Source organism: Astatotilapia calliptera, chromosome 5 (genome assembly GCF_964374335.1).
Source record: "Astatotilapia calliptera chromosome 5, fAstCal68.1, whole genome shotgun sequence".
NCBI classification, from domain to species: Eukaryota; Metazoa; Chordata; class Actinopteri; order Cichliformes; family Cichlidae; genus Astatotilapia; species Astatotilapia calliptera.
Genome location: NC_137426.1, coordinates 17,966,699 through 17,981,093, shown reverse-complemented (window position 1 = coordinate 17,981,093; position 14,395 = coordinate 17,966,699). Strand labels below are relative to the sequence as shown.

At 38.7% G+C, this 14,395-nt stretch overlaps 1 protein-coding gene across 1 annotated transcript in view; it reads left to right on the top strand.

The window, feature by feature from the left end:
- syn2b (synapsin IIb) overlaps positions 1 to 14,395 on the top strand; it is a 99,142-nt gene that overhangs the window by 49,808 nt on the left and 34,939 nt on the right. The gene's annotated exons all lie outside the window — the stretch shown is intronic.

The following is a 14,395-nucleotide window of genomic DNA, read 5'->3' as shown; positions in this document are numbered from 1 at the left end:
TTACACCTTACCTGTTTGGACTATATTTTTATATTTCATTTTTACTTGCTGCCAGGAACGTTTGGGGCCTGTTGGGTTGCACCTGCGCTCACATCACATCACAACATAAAATGTATAAAATAACAAATAAAATAACATATGATAAAATAACGTGTTAAATGGGTGGAAATCCCTAGATCAATGTTTATATTAACACTCACGCATTGACTCTGTCGGCTTTGTTTTGCCATGCATGCTCCCTTTCTTTTGCAGCTGAGGCTGTGTTACTTTTTTTTCTGCAAAATATGCATGTTATCGGCATATGCTGCCATCAGAATTTCGGCCTCAAGTGCTGTAAAATACATTGACCGCGCCTTCTTTCCCTCCGTCTCCATGGTGACTCGCTTACTCTGTGCTCCGCTTATCAGGGCTTTATGTATCCTCGTGCGCGCGCTTCACTTGGGGTTAAAGCAACTCCGCGTTGATTGAACTAATTGTTATCAGCCTTTCTGAAACCGAATATTCCGAGTTGGACAGTTCGGGGTTACTCAACCCTGAGTATCGTTTTTCACTCTAAGTTTTCTAAACCGGCTTCCTGAAATAGGGCCCTGTTCTTGGTTGATGAGGGGTTGAGGTGTCGGTTTGTAAGCTTTCTGTTGACTAAGTTACTAAGTTGATGGCGTTTTATTTAAGTCAGGACTGTTTTATTCTGTTGTGTTGGCATTGGCTCTCGCTGAAATTAACATATTTGCTAAAATCCTGGTAATCCAATGCTAGAACTATTTCAGGATGTTACACACATACTAAAAAACAAAAACAAAAATAACAGCACTCACTGATGAAGTGCTCCTTAATGGGTGAACACATTTTGGCTATATGCAACAGTGGGATTTAAAAAATTAAACAGAAATGATAATATATAGAAAGCCCAACCAAGAGGATTAATTGCATGACAGAAAACATTTGCAGATAAACCACCCCAGAAAGTTGAGTGCATCTTTTATCACATTTATTATGATGCTAATGTTAGCATGTGGTACAAACTTCATTTTGAATAATCTGGATGCATTAGTACCATCATAATGGTACCCAAGTTTTCAAGTTGTCTATTAAAAGACAGTCCACACACACACGCAGTCCATGCACTGAATACAATTTCAACCCATCTGTCAGAACAACCTGGCAACCCACAACCCATTTCAAGGAGTGTGTGCAGATAATCCGTGCACAGACAGATCACTTAAATGCGGAATTAATTGCCTGCTGTCTTAGCTACTGTTTGACCATTTCAGCTCCTTTTCCTGCCAAGACACACACTGTTAAAAAAAACATCCTAAAACAACGGTAATATTCCGGCAGCTGGGGCGCCAAAATACGACCGTGAAAGAACAGAAAATAACTGTCCCATAAAAATATGGTTATTTCCAGTAATGAAAATACAATTAGTTGCGCTAATTTGACATGGGATCTCGCCTTTTTCAAGTGCCGCTAAACATTAAATCAGGAACATGTTAATGTGATTAAACAATGAAACCATCTATAAATAGGAATAAAAAACATCTTAAAAAAAACGGTAATATTCCGGCAGCTGGGGCGCCAAAAATACGACCGTAAAATAACAGAACTGTCCCATAAAAATACGGTTATTTTCAGTAATGAAAATAGAGTTTGTTGCGCTAATTTGACATGGGATTCTGCCTTTTCCAAGTGCTTTTAGACATCAAATTAGGAACATTTTTACGCGATCAAACAATGAAATTACTTATAAACAAGGTCACTGAATGTGGAAATATGAATCATAATACGTAAATGTACAGAAATATACAGTTAACAGTTGGTTTAAGTAATAATTGATTGCATGCCCTGGGACAGAGGCGAGGCTGCCATATTGCACCATCAGCCCCTTTGGCCATCACTAGTAGGCGGTAGGTGAAGAGTCTTGACCACGGACACAACAACGGAGAGTGTCCGAGCCGGGGCGCGAACCGGCAATCTTCTGATCACAAGGCGAACTGCCAACTCTTGAGCCACGAACGCCCTAACAAACAACGATAACAATACTTATAGGGATCATGTTATATACTTTTCCATAGCATTACATTTGAATTCAACAGTTCAATCTTTCAAATAACGGACAGATATTTGTGAAATCATGATACATTTGTGAATGTATTTTAACAATATAAATATGCATATGTAGCTACAGACAGATACATTTAATAATCATGACAATTATGTTGTATTACATTACAGTGATTTAACGTTAATTTACATTTAAAATGTGAAGTCAAAGTCTATTTACGTAACTTTAATGATATTCTAGAAGAACAGAACATTACTGTAAAATGCACAGTAAAATACCTTCATATTAGGGTTTTTCCTACGATCGCAGCCATACCCGCGACCTTGTTGTTAGTTCACATTCATTGGCCGATGCTTTGCGTCATGTTATTTATATTTATTGCAACTCCTACCTCTACATTTCTTTTTCAAAAATATATAATTAGCACAGCGTGCCCGTGCAATGTTTTACATTATGGCATGCAGAGAAATCTTAACAAAGAAGCGCACAGAGAAAGATTGAGCTTGTTATTTAACCCCAAGCTGGTAGGGGAGCTCCTTAATAAAACACTTGTGGTGTTACAATGTGCCTCAAGGTTCAACAACAGCACAACAGAAGTCACTCATGGTACAGCACTCTCTCTACAAAACAACAACTGTCAGTGACGCTGCACAACATTCAAGATAACAGTTAAAAGTAACGTAACCATAAACAATAAAACAAGAACATCTAAACAGCAGCACATGTCCCAAGGCATGATGGGAGACATTTCTGGATGTCTTTTTACGATCTAAATATGCATATGTACAACAAAATATATTTAACAAATAAGTAAATTGTGTTTTATTACATTTACAGTGACGTTACGTTATTTTACATTTGACGTGTCAGATCACAGTCTACTTATGTAAATGTAATGATATTCTAGAAAAACAGTACACATCTGTAAAATACACAGTAAAATCATTTGACATTACTATTTTTTGGAACAGTGCAGTATAGAGAGAGACTTTAGAAAGCATTCTAGAATAAATCAGGGCAATTAGAGCAATGTGTGCCACTCTTCGGGTGTGTAACTGGGAGTTTTTGACTTTGGTATTGCTGGAAATATATTCATCTACAATTAGCTGTTGCCCTATTCAACTTTGCTTTACTAACAACTTATTAAGTTAAATATGTTTTTATTTTTGTTTAGTTTTACTCTGGTGTCCATTGGAAAACATAAATACAACAGTCTCAAACAGTCAGAGTTTTACCACAGCCATAGAGGCTTTTCTGACTCAGCCACCAATTTGCAGTAATGAGGAGGTTAGTGTGCTTCTACCCGGAGAAGCAGTCTTGCCACATATTTGTGATAATTGTCTGGCTTTGTCATCCCACTAATTAGTGAAGTACAAATACCACAGCATTCAATGTGAGCGGAAACAGACCCGACTGGCTGTATTGGTCACACTATGGCTGTAATGCTTTGGGGGTTTTGTTATTGTTTTGGTTTTAATGTTGTGTTTGGTTTTGTAGTTTTTTCCCTCATCTTTGCCCTTACGCCCTCTAAGTGCATCCTCTGTTTCCCTCTCTGTGTCTCTGTTCCTGTCTGCTGTTAGTAGCTCTGCTTTGGTTACTGCCTGCTAGAGCTGGGCGATATGACCAAAAATATCTATCATGATATACATTTGAAAATTTGTGATAACGATATAACTGACGATATAATTTCACACTAGACAAAATACTTGATATTTCTTTCATAACACTTGATATGAAAGAAATAAACACTGAATATGTGTTAATCTGTAGCTGAAAATAGTCCCGAAGAAATACAGTTGTTGACAATATAAACAATGGCAGATTTGTTCTTTACAAAACTTGAGTGAAGAAAACCTCACAGGAGACCCGATGAATAACTGTAAGCTGGTAGAGGGTTGGCAAGAAACAAGAGAAGTTATGAGAGAAAAACAAAGAAAGCTGCAAAACAAAATAAAAACAAACTCGTCAAATTAAAGGAATGACATAAAACAAATTGCTGTCACTCCCTCCTTCTTTACAAGGATACCAACCATAATAATCACACACTTAGACACAAAACCAAAGCCACACTCGGCACACACAGCCCAACGACAAATCATCTGCATGTGGGGTTAAGCGAAACCTCAAGAAAGCAATCATCTAAGGCTGTTAGTTTCAAAATGCTCCCTAGATGAGTCCTTTTTCATCAGGACACACACTGTGCTGTATTTGGGTGCTGTCATACATGCAAACTTAGAAGCATGCTTCGGCATCTACACGAGAGGGCAGTCTGCCCCACAGGTCTGTGTTGGTCACAGTAATGTAATGCAACCACGCAGGCAAAACCACACAGATAAGTCCTCTTCTGCTGCATGGACATAAACACATCTCCAGCCCCATTTATCACACTGCTGAAGGAAATGTACAAGCGTGGAGCGGACCATAAATATTTGGTTATATGTATTTTTTCATGTTCTGTGCTTAAGTGCATACAATTTTAAAAAGAAATATAAGATTTATTTTGTGTTGGTTTGCATTAGAACTGAATAAAGTGTATTTTTAGTTTATACAATGTTTGGGACTTCAGAAGTAATTGGACAAGTCAAGTCAAACTTATATATTTTATCAAATTTATGTACAGAAATCAACGTCACATCGGCCCTCTCCATGCAGTGTCGTGGAGTCTCCTTCAGCCTGGTCTTGAAGTGGGCTGCTACGCAATCAGATTAAGGGTCAGCTAGCCCAGGCAATCCACTCCTAAGAAGCTATTTGATTACTCTGGCTTTGGTTGTATATTTGCTGTTAATGGTAGCTAGTTCTAATGCACAGAGTTGGAACAAACAGAAAGCTCACGTGTGCCTCTACATTCGTCATGTTGTTGCTTCCATCAGCAGCGAAACAGTTATCACTCACTGACAGTTATTTCACTGCCGTCCCAAAAAACTTCAAAAGAAAAATGTATCTAAAATTTATTTCTCCATTTTAAATTAAAACCTGAACAGCAAACATATTTAAACCATTTTCCTGTAAATTCTAATACTTTCAATATTCTGTATTTAATTGAAATCAGAGGAGCCATAATTTATCATATGACCTGCTTTCCACAACATGCAGTGGTTTCTAGACACACAAATGAGCTTCAGTCTCTGGGATACCTGTTTTCCTGTAGGGCTCACTGAAGGAGGATGATAGCAGGAGGAGTTACAGCCCCCCTTGTCTGCGGCTAAATAATTCAAGCGACATCTACACCTCAAGGCAAGAATGTACAAGTCAATACCACTGATTCAAAGGTTTCTATGCTGTGTCTGTTCCATCAGCACAGCCTATCAAAAGTCTGGCTCTCCTGACCAATTTTAACATTGAGCAAGAGCACGGAGTGTCAGTAAAAAAGACTGATACCCTGCTTAGTGAGAGAAAGGCAGGAGAGTAAATTATGTTTGCCTATTCATGCCTTGATCTGTCAGTGTCTGTGAGTTTCTTAGTGATTTACTGTGGCCTTCTCAACTAGCATGAGTCATCAGAAAGCTGCTTGTCACAACATGGTCAGACAAAGCTTGGAAACTAAATTGATGGATTATAATAAATCAGTGTGAGCAGTGTCAAAGAAAAATTAAAGATCAAATAGACAAGTATACTTGTAAAAAATGAAAAATAAATCCTAATATCATATACAGTAATGTAAAAAAAAAGGTTTTCACAGGTCTCTAAGAACTCTTTTGTATAACCAAGTTCATTTCATGATTCTGTACCCTGCAGAGCCACTTTTAGCAGCAACAACTTGAAGTAATTCTTTTTTGTATGACTTGATCAGACTCTAATATCACACTTTACAATGTTGCTTCAGTTCACTGGAGTTTGTGGATATTCGTTTATGCACAGCTCTCTTAAAGTCTTGGGACTGCATTTAAGTCAGGTTAAGGTCTGGACTATGATTAGGCCATCACAAAATTTTGCTCCTTTTCTTTTTCACTTATTTTTTTGTAGAATTGTTGCTGTGCTTAAGATCTTTGTCCTGTATCATCACTCAGTTTCTACTAAGCTTTATCTGTCACATCCTTACATTTAACTCTAGAATACACAGAGGAGGTCATTGTCGACTCAATGTCTGCAAGATGCTCAGGTTCTGTGGCTGTGAAACAATCCCAAATCATCATCCCTCCACTACTGTGCTGTGTTTGGTTTACACCAAACACGGTGCAGTGTATCATGGGCACACATCTCCACTTTGGTCTCATCTGTCGAAAGAAAATTGTTCCAAAACTTTGAAGGCCGAAGCCATGTTGCCATGTTAGGTTTTTAGAGAAGGCTTTCTCTTTTCTCTTCTTTCTGTGTTAACACACACGCCTGAGTGCTCCAGACCAGCAAACAACCACAACTTCTGCTTTTATAGGTGTGGTCACACTTGCTGATGATCAGGTGATTTACTCTCTTAATTCATATGGAAGAAGTAGACGTGTACTTTTTCCCAGTTTTCCCAGTACTTCATAGAGTTCCATTAAGTATTTTTCACTAAACTGTATGTCTGTATTCATTCAATGTTTGTCATATATTGTTTTGAATTTTAGTGCATTTAAAGGAAAGCAGACTGTTTTTTTTTTTAACGTGAAATATAGTGTACCTTTGAGGATTTTATTTCATCCAACAATAATTAATGCTCCCCATCAATAGTGAGCACAGTCTATCGTTCACTGGTGTTTAATGAGGCTGCCTGTGAGGACCTGTGCGGTGTCTTTTTGAAGACAGTCTTTTTGGCTCAGAGGAACTGTCCTCATGCTCAGTTATACACCAGGGTTTCATTATATTGTGGTTAGAGCCAGTTTGCATTGCTCTGTAATAGGAGTCGTAAACACCACTGTATGAAATCTACAGTTTAACATGACAAAATAGCAGGTATCCCTTTTTGAACAAGAGTGTATAAATACATACTCCACTTATATCCTGTTAAGGATTTCTGTTTTCTCACACCTTTCCTTGGTAGTCCAACATAAACACCTTAGCCAGTGATTTCAGATGATGCTATTTATTCATCTTTCCACCATATGACACAATAACTTCCGAAAGTTTGCATAGAGACTGGAAATGAATTCTTGATGTACAGCCTGCAAAGTTCACCGATCCCTGTGTTTCATTTTCATGCACCTACATTGTCTGTTTGCACCAGCTGTCTCTCACTACACTTGAGCAGACACTTATAATGCCCTTCTACCCCAGCAGCCAGAATCTTGATTTCCACAATCTCAAGTGTAGATCCAGTAGAGGCAAAGGCGAATACTGGCTCAGATTGCCACAACAAAAGAAGGGACAGCAGTCATGTTGTAAAAATTAAAGCATTCTTGATCATATGAAACTACAGTAGATCAGCTTTCATTTATTAAAATCACAGCTTTGTTCTTTTCAAAGTGTTTGCATAACTTGACAACTTACATTTTTCTCTGTCTTCTCTACTGGTAGGCAAATATGTCAGCAATATAACATTTCCACAATTAACACAAAGTACCTTGCATGATCACTTGTGCACAACTCTTTTGTTTTCTTGCATCTTTTGGATGCACCTACACACTGAATCAATTATCAAAACTACTGAGTGAGAGGTGGAAAAATGCCTCTGAAAGGTAAACAACAGCTAAAATAGGAGAGAAAAGAGTGGAGAAATAGAGTGCCAAGGAACACTTTCTATCATAATGTTTATATATGTATGTGTAATAGGATATAATAGGCAGCAGATACAGTCATTATACCATGATTATTGACAGTATACTTGCCAAGTAAATTTCATTATATAATACAGGACTTTAGGCCATGTATACATCTTTCAGGGTAGATATTTGTTGAAATGGTCCTGTCTATTTCATGACCGTTTAGCAGCCAGACGTGAAGTGTGTGGCTTTTGATGTGAAGTTTCTCTCTTCTGTGCCTAGGAGCCTAGGAGCAGAGTAAAAACTTTAAGAACTGAAAAATCTACTACTATCTGACTTTTTAGCAGAATTATGCAGAGCGTGATGCTAGAGCTATTACATGTTATCTTTATTTTAAATCTACTCGTTGTATCCCCATCTGCAATACTGCTGGCACTCATTTCTTTGCCTTTTGCTCTCATCTGTCTTTGTCATCTTTTCCTCTCCTTATTGCTGTCTCTCTGCCATTACTATGCATTGATTTGAAAGGCTTAATTTCCACAGGCTGCCGCAGACTCATGGACTCCACCAATCAATAGCAAAAGTGGAATCATATTAAATGATCGTAGAAAAATGAGCTCAACCGTTACATTTAGACCAGTAAGAAGTCCTCGATAATTTGGCCTGCTGTTGCTGTAGTTCACAAAATATGCATCTAAACCATCTATGTCATTTGAGATAGTAACATTTTATAATGGACTGCATTGCTAAACTTTACAGACAAATGTGACAAATGGTGTGCTGAGCTGAATATGAGGTTCCCACAGAGTAATTTCTACAGTTAAAAACATCATAGCAATATCTGCATCTGTTCCAGAAATTCACAATTTCAGTAACACATCCACTTAACACAGAACCATTAGTAATTGCTACTGTGTATCGCTTCTCTTTTTACTAAATTGAAGCCATTTGACTATTATGTAACCATGCAGACATTTCTTTTATCCCTAACTCTTATCAACTCAATCCATTAGAAACTTACTTCAGGTGCATTTGGCCGATGTTCATGAGTTGAAGCTTACATTTACTTTTACAAAGACAATTCCCCAAATTTGGAGATGCTGTGTAAAATGTAAATAAGAACAGAATGCAATGATTTGCAGATCTCATAAATTCATATTTTATCTGTGATATAGAAAACATATCAAATGTTTAAACTAACAAAATGTGCCAAATGTGTCGCATCCATTCAATTTTTAACAGCAGTAAATGTCTGGGAACTGAGGAAACCAGCTGCTGGACCTTTGGGAGAGGAATGTTGTCCCATTTCTGCCCGACGTAGGATTTTAGCTGCTCAGCAATTTTGGGACATTGTATTCTTCAAATGTTTTCAATTGGTGAGGCCACCTGGAGTCTTCTGCGAAGCCCTGCTGTTGTGATAGATGTAGTAAACAGTTTAGCATTTTCGTGCTATAATATAAAAGGTCTTCCCTGAAAAAGGCATGATGGTGCCTTTCCAGATGTGCAAGCTGCTAATTCTATAGGCTCTGATGCATGCTGGAACAGATGTAGGCTTTTGAACTGAGTACTGATAACAAGCAGCATGGTCTCTCTGTTCTTTAGACTGGAGCAGGCAGCATATATGTTTCCAAACATAATTTCACATTTCATTTTGTATGACCAAAGAATAGTTTCCTTTTGCCTCAATCTCCGCATTTATGGATGACACAGTGAACTGTGTTCACAAATTTCTGCAAGTGTTCATGAACCCATGCTATGATTTCCATGATGGAACCACGAAGGTTTTTAACGCAGTGCTGCCTGAGATCATAAGCGTCTAATGATGACGATAATGTTGATGGCTTTCGTTGTTAGTTTTGCTTTATTTCTAGTCACATTTGGATTCTTGCATTTATGGTGCTTTGAGCTTTTTATGTAGCAGTAAAAAGCTTCAGTATCTGAATCTCACCTTAGTTTGAGCCACATTTTGCAATCTAGTTTCTGAGCTGTAAACTCATTTCTTGGGTTTCAATTATATGCTGCCTCATTTTTCTTCCCCCGTGTCTTTTTAAGTCTCCATCTCGCTGTTCGATATTCCCCTGTTGTATTTTGGTAGCTGTTTTCTTCTGTGGCTTGTTCCTGGGTTTACATCCTTTGTCTTGTCATTCTTGATCAGTTTTAGCTGTGTCTGGTTACCTTATGTTTCCAATTTTCCAATTGGTTCTTGTGTCTTCAGACCCTCACTTTGCTTCTGTTCTTTGTCATGTTGTACTGTTTAATCTGTGTGCCTTATACAGTTTTTGTTTCTCCTGGAATTTAATCAGCCTAAATAAACAGCTGTATGTTATTGGAATGCTGTTTTCTTTCGTCCTTGCATCTGGGTCCGAACATCTTCATTCTCCAAACGTGACAGCCCATCTTTACTACTGAGAAACTGCCATTCTAAGAAGTTCTTTGTAACGCTTGCATGTGTTTACAGACCCCAGCATGACACACATACAGCCTGCGTTTGCCTTGCCACAACTCTTTTTATATCCAATCATGTCACTGACCTGCTACCAATTAACCTAATTAGTTCCTAAATGTTCCTCCAACTGTTTCTTTTCAGTGCCACTTACCTTTAAAGCCTTTTGCTTCCCCCATGAGACATGTTGCTGCCATAAAATTGAAAATGAGCTCATGTTTTCCATAAACATTTAATACATTGTGACTAAAATATGGGTTTATGAGATCTGCAAATCTGCAAATCAATGCATTCTGTTTTTATTTACATTTTACAAAACAACCCATTTTTTTGTAATTTGGTCTTCTATTTTTGTCTGTTAGGCTCATTTTGATAATGTCTACCACAGTCTTAATGCATATCTATCTATATATATCTATCTATATATATATATCTATATATATATATATAGATATATATATATATATATATCGATCTATATATATATCTATATCTATATATCTATATCTATATCTATCTATCTATCTATCTATCTATATATATATATATATATATATATATATATATATATATATATATATATATATATATATATGTATATATATATATATATATATATATATATATATATATATATATATATATATATATATATATATATTTAGAGAGAGAGAGAGAGATCGATATTAACAACAAATGTTGTTTACACAGTTTGATGTTGGAGTTCAATGTAAAATTTCATTTACATTGAATTGTTGCTTTAACACAAGCTAATAGACTTTTGGGGAATTGCTCTGTACATATTTCCTCATAATGTTGATCTCTGCTGCAGTGCACTTTAATGCCGTGTAGTCCGTCACTGCTGATGGATTGAACACACTTTTTGGTTTTCTCTAGAATAACAAAGCAGCAGTGGGTGTGTGTCTCTGGGCAACACTATTAAACTCTGCTCAACTATATGTTTATTTTTTAAGACATTAGTGGATGCTATGTAATAAATACATGAAAACTTAGGAATAACCTGTCAGAGATGATTTGTTTTTGGCAGCCTTGGGATGTATGGCATCCTTTAGCCTAAAAGAACTAGTCACACTATCTGCCCCCTGAGAGTGCTCATTATGCTGAAGGAAACAGAGGCTTGAATGGATGTAACAGAGAGAAAGCTTTCAGTATAACAGTCTTTGCCTGAGGGTGCATACAGTGGCTTGCAAAAGTATTCGGCCCCCTTGAACTTTTCCACATTTTGTCGCATTACAGCCACAAACATGAATCAATTTTATTGGAATTCCACGTGAAAGACCAATACAAAGTGGTGTACATGTGAGAAGTGGAACGAAAATCATGCATGATTCCAAACATTTTTACAAATAAATAACTGAAAAGTGGGGTGCCGCTGAGCTCCTGTGCCATCGCGGGCAGCTATCGCTCCTGTCGCTGGCGGAGCTCCGCTACCACCCGGGCATCACTTTCCAGCCTCGCCGGAGATACATCCATCGCGGGTCCCTCAGGATTTTCAATAACTCCAATGGAACTAAATTATTCTGGTCTGCTGCTCGCCACCCTCGCAGGAACCCTGATCGGGCTGTCAACCATCGATCTCTAGCCCACCTGCCCAGGGCACCCACCGCGATTAGCAAAAAAGAAAATACTCCACTCAACTTCGGTCTTCTAAACATTCGTTCATTGACAAGTAAAGGGACCTCTCATCCAAGACCTCCTATCTGACTGTAAGTTTGACTATTTCTGCTTAACTGAAACCTGGCAACAACCTGATGACTTTTCTCAGCTAAATGAATCTACTCCTCTGGGGTTTGTTTACTTTTCTAAACCCCGCTGCTCAGGTCGTGGGGGTGGTCTCGCGATCTTTTTTCACCAGCACTTGAAAGTCCTGCCAGTTAATGTTGATACCTTTAGTTCTCTAGAGGTCCTTGCATGTGAGCTGACTGGACCCATTCCCACCATCATAGCTACTGTATAGCCCCAAACCTAACCCTGTCTTCCTCAGTGACTTTGCTAATCTACTAACCCATCTTTCATCTCTCTCCCCAAATGTGATCTTGGTGGGAGATTTCAACATTCACATGGACAACAATGACCTTGCGCTCACCAGAGACTTTTCCTCCTGTCTCGAAGGCTCTGAATCCCACTCACTCTAAAGGACACACCCTGGACTTGGTCTGCTGTTCTGGTCTTACTCCCTCAAATCTTTCTGCTACTGAAATCCCCATAACTGACCACTTCCTCCTTTCATTTAACCGCACTCTCTGCTGCTCTTCTACCAAGCCAACCCGTCTCATCTCGTTCCGCAACATCAAGAACATTGATATGGACATTCTCACTACCAGTTTGGACAATGTTCAGATTCCAGACTTCTATTCTACTCCTGATGATTTGTTGTTAATTTATAATAATTGTCTACGCACTGTCCTTGATCCTCTGGCTCCTGTAAAAGCCCACTCTGTTTCCTTCGCTCGCTCTGTTCCCTGGTTTACCCCTGACCTCCGAGCTCTGAAGGCCAAAGCTCGGCAGCTAGAGCGTAAATATAAGAAATCTGGTTTAACTGTTGATTCAGAAATCTATAAATACCACGTACTTCAGTATAAAGACTCCATCAGCAAGGCAAAACAAAGCTTCTACTCTGGTATTATCGGTTCTTATGAGGGTAATGCAAGGACTCTGTTTTCAGTTCTCAACAAACTAATTCAACCCCCCAACACTTTACCACCACACTTCTATTCCTCTGAAACCTGTAACTCCTTGATGGTGTTCTGGACTACGAAAATCAATAACATCCACCAGCAACTCAGATCAAATGTTGTGTCTGCGCCCTCTCCAGAACCCTTTCTCCTTTTTGAGCCGTTTTCCACTTTTCATCTTCCTGATTTATCCGATATTTCCGAGTTCATATGTAAATCAAAGCCTGCCACATGTCATCTTGACCCCATGCCCACAGGGCTTGTGAAATCCTGCCTCTCTTCTTTACTCCCACTCATCTCTGCTATCATTCACTTTTCTCTCACCACCGGTATCGTTCCCTCCTTATTCAAGACTGCTCTAGTCACTCCTATACTGAAAAAACCTTCTTTAGATCCTAACAACTTTAACAACCTCCGTCCGATTTCCAATTTACCCCTCATTTCTAAGATACTCGAAAAAGTGGTTGCAGCTCAACTTCAGTTACACCTGGTTAATAATAACATCTACGAGAGATTTCAATCTGGTTTTCGCTCATGTCACAGTACAGAAACTGCTTTACTTAAAGTCACTAACGATCTTCTAATCGGAGCTGACTCTGGTCTTCTCACCATTCTCTTCCTTTTAGATCTGAGTTCAGCCTTCGACATCATCTCTCACTTTGTACTTCTAAGCAGACTTTCTTCTCTTGGCATCTCTGACACACCCCTCGCCTGGTTTCAATCATATCTCCTCGACCGTTCCCATTTTATTCAACTAAGATCATTCCGCTCTCGTCTATTCCTTGTCACCTCTGGTGTACCTCAAGGCTCAGTTTTAGGCCCTCTTCTCTTCATAATATACATCCTCCCTCTAGGTACCATTTTCCACAAATTTGATCTTCAGTTTCACTGTTTTGCTGATGACACCCAGTTATATCTCTCTTGCAAACCTGATTCCTCCCTCCCACCTTCCTCCCTGTCAGAATGTCTATCCGAGTCAAAATCCTGGTTTACCTCTAATTTTCTAAAGCTCAGTGAGGATAAAACTGAGAGCCTCCTTATTGGCACCAAATCCAACCTTATGAAGGCAAACCATTTCTCACTCACCATCGATAACTCCACAGTTTTCCCTTCTCCTCAGGTTAAGAGCCTTGGTGTCATCCTAGACAGTTCACTTTCCTATAAATCTCACATCAATAAGCTCACCCGTTCTGCCTACTTCCATCTACGTAACATTAACAGATTGCTTCCTTCTCTTTCCACCCAGTCTACGTCCATTTTTGTCCATAGTCTTGTTACCTGTATTGACTACTGCAATTCTCTTCTGCATGGTCTCCCCCAAAAATCCCTCCATAAGCTCCAACTGGTTCAGAACTCTGCTGCTCGCATTATCACCAGAACCCCCTCCTACCAGCACATCACCCCTGTTCTTCAGGAACTTCACTGGCTCCCTGTGAAATTCCGGATAATTTTCAAACTTCTTCTGCTCACCTTCAAGGCCATTCATAACCTGGCTCCTCCTTACCTTTCTGACCTGTTAACCACTACCTGTTCTGCCCGTTCACTTCGATCTTCTTCTTCTATCCAGCTTGCTGTACCT